At 48.3% G+C, this 2,984-nt stretch overlaps 1 protein-coding gene across 4 annotated transcripts in view; it reads right to left on the bottom strand.

Annotated features, from left to right (window-relative positions):
- Sfxn2 (sideroflexin 2) overlaps window positions 1-2,984 on the bottom strand; it is a 21,818-nt gene that overhangs the window by 15,870 nt on the left and 2,964 nt on the right. Inside the window, exon 1 of one of the 4 annotated variants that reach the window (XM_031390579.1) lies at window positions 2,497-2,536. The exons of 2 other annotated variants lie outside the window; for them this stretch is intronic. The gene's annotated coding sequence lies outside the window, so the exon portion shown is untranslated. Of the gene's footprint in view, window positions 1-1,749; window positions 2,309-2,496; window positions 2,537-2,984 lie in introns of those variants that run through there. One more of the 4 variants, XM_031390578.1, reaches the window with a different exon arrangement.

Below are 2,984 nucleotides of genomic sequence, written 5' to 3'. Positions count from 1 at the left end.
ACACACACACGTGCACATGCCATCTATACACACACGTGCACATGCCATCTATACACACACACGTGCACATGCCATCTATACACACACATATACAATGCACATCTACTGAGCCAACCCTCCCTGGCATCCCCTCCCACCTCAAGGTACCATTACGGTCCCCTACGTTTCATAAGAAGCCCCTCTGCCAGGATGTGGCAGTCATACAGTAAAGTATGCAGGTGACTTCTGCTTTCTGGCCTATTTATTTGCATGCTTGTTTATTTGGAGGAGAGGCACGTGCCGTGCTGCACACATGGAGGTCAGGGACCAGCGATGGGAATCAGTTCTTTTCCTTCCACTCTGTGGGTCACTGGGCTGTGGTGACCACTTTTGCTTTCTTTTCAGGATAGAATGCACACAGTGTTGGTTGTTCTCTGTTTTTTTTTTTTTTTTTTAAAAACATAAGCTTCCTCCCTAAATTTACAACATCCCCCTACAAAGGACATAGTTCCTGAGTCCTCCTGTTCTGAGCCCTCACAGCATCCCGCCCCTCCTCACAGCATCCTGCCCCCCCCTTCACAGCATCATGGGCTTCAGTCATTCACAGGCAGCTATGTGTGTAACACCTGCCTCCCCCGACAGACTGTGAAATCCATTAGCTCCGCAACCACGTCTGTAACAGCTATCTCGCCTATGCCCTCTAAAAGCGTACTGACATCAGATATACATTAGAATTTAGCTTGGGTCCTCTTGATCTCAGGATGGCACTTCTAAGTCAAACTCAGGACTTGCTTTGGTCACACAGTAAGAGTAGGTCTTTTTCCCTGAAGTTACACACTACAGTTCCACCAGTACCAAGCCATATTCAGTCTCTTGGTTTTGTCCACGGTTACTCTGCCTTCTCCCACACAAACTACATGCAGTCCTTCTTACAGTAGCTGCTGTCTGCATACATGGCCCACACCATACACTTCTGACAGGGAGAAAGGTGAACACCAAACCAACCCAGGCAGAAAATCCAACAAGGTCATGAGGCTGTGACTCTCAGTCACCTGGAGAGGTCCTCTGCCCAATATAATCTATTTTCCACCTTAAAAAAGAAAAAGAAGGGGCTGGAGAGATGGCGCAGTCTGTAAAGGGCCACCTATAGAGATCTGCGCCTGTAACCCCCAGGCTAGGGTGGGAAGGTGGGGACCCAAGGAGAAGGTTCCTGGAACCCACCAACCAGCCAATCTAGTTGAATGAGCTCAGGGTTCGGCCAGAGACCCTGACTTGGGACTGGATCTATCTGATGTTCATTTTTATAGCATCCAGAGCTCTGGTTGTGGGGAGAGGGGTTGAAGAAGACACCACTATCCTCCACATGCACACACTCACACAAACACATTCATATACCAATACACACATCACCATACATTCACTAAATAAACAAAAAGTCCAGAGATGGAAGCGCGTGTGAGAAACCCCCACGTTTGGGAGGCAAAGACAGGAGCGTCAAGAGTTCAGATCAGGGCTGGAGAGACAGTGTCTTAGTTATTATGATCTACTGCTATGAAAAGACACCACGCAGGGTTTCTTGTCTGTCTTTGGTTTTTGAAGAGTCTCTCTATGTACCCCTGGCTGTTCTGGACCAGGCTGGCCTCGAACTCACAGAGATCTGCCTTCTTCTGCCTCTCTCTCATGAGCACTGGAATTCAAGGCAAGCGCCACCACCATCCAGAAGACCACGGCATCTTTTAAAAGGAAGCATTTAATAGGAGGCTTGCTTACAGTTTCAGAAGTTTAGTCCATGACCACCGGTAGGAAGTGTGGCATCAGGCTGCCAGGCATGGTGATAGATCCGTAGCTAAGAGCTTACATCCCAATTCACAGAGAGCTGGCAAAGAGAAGACTGAGCCTGGCATGGGGTCTGAAACCTCCAAGGCCACCCCAATGACACACTTCCTCCAAGCCACACCTCCTAATCCTTCCTAAACAGTCCAGCAACTGAAAACCAAGCATTTAAGTACATGAGCCTATGGGGGCCATTCTCACTCATACCACCACACATGACTCAGTGGTAATGCTCTTTGCAGACGGCCTCAAGAGTTCAGTTCCCAGCATCCATGGGGTGGTTCCCACAATCATCTATGACTCCAACTCCAGGGGATCTAACACCTTTTGACCTCTGTGAACACCAGACACTCATGTAGTGCACATAGAGGCAGGCAAACACTTATATAAAAGTCAAAGGAGGCTGAGGATTGCAGCACAAGCTCTTTTAATCCCAGCACTTGGGTGGCAGAGCCAGCTGCATCTCTGTGAGTTCAGAGTCAGCTGCATCTCTGTGAGTTCAAGGACAGCCAAAGCTACATATTGAGACTCTGTCTCAAACAAACTAAAACCAAACAAACAAATAAGTAAAGTAAAAATGTTTCTTTGTTTTAAAACAAGCTCAAACAAGCCTGGGCTATACACTGAAACTATGAGGGGGGCGGGGAAGGCTGGAGAGATGGCTCAGAGTTTAGGAGTACTTACTGCTCTTCCAGAGGTCCCGAGTTCAACTCCCAGCAACCACATGGTAGCTCACAACCATCTGTAATGAGATCTGATGTCTTCTTCTGGTGTGCATTAAGACAGCTACAGTATACTCACATATATATAATAAATAAAATTTTTTTTTAAAAAAAAAGGAGGAGCTTGAAAGGCGAGTAGGTGAACAAGGGCCTTTGTCACCAAGCCTAACGACGTGTTCACTCGCCAGAACTACTTGGAGGAAGGAGGAAACAGACTCCTGCAAGTAGTCCTCTGACCCCGCTCCAGGGGTCTCAGTCCAAAAGACACTCAGGAGCTGTGGTGTCTATTAGCACACCAAGGTGTCTGCTGGCCTCTACCTCACTCAGCACCCCTGGCTCCTCCCAGCTCTTCCCACCCCACCCCTACCCTAAACTCCCTCAGCTCAGGAGAGACAGCTTCCCTTCCTCCAACTTCTCAATCCTATAGAACACCATCCCCAACCCACCCCA

The sequence above is a fragment of the Mastomys coucha genome, unplaced genomic scaffold (assembly GCF_008632895.1).
Source record: "Mastomys coucha isolate ucsf_1 unplaced genomic scaffold, UCSF_Mcou_1 pScaffold21, whole genome shotgun sequence".
Taxonomy (NCBI): domain Eukaryota; kingdom Metazoa; phylum Chordata; class Mammalia; order Rodentia; family Muridae; genus Mastomys; species Mastomys coucha.
The sequence above is the reverse complement of the archived record's forward strand: the minus strand, read 5'-3'. Positions and strand labels throughout refer to the sequence as shown.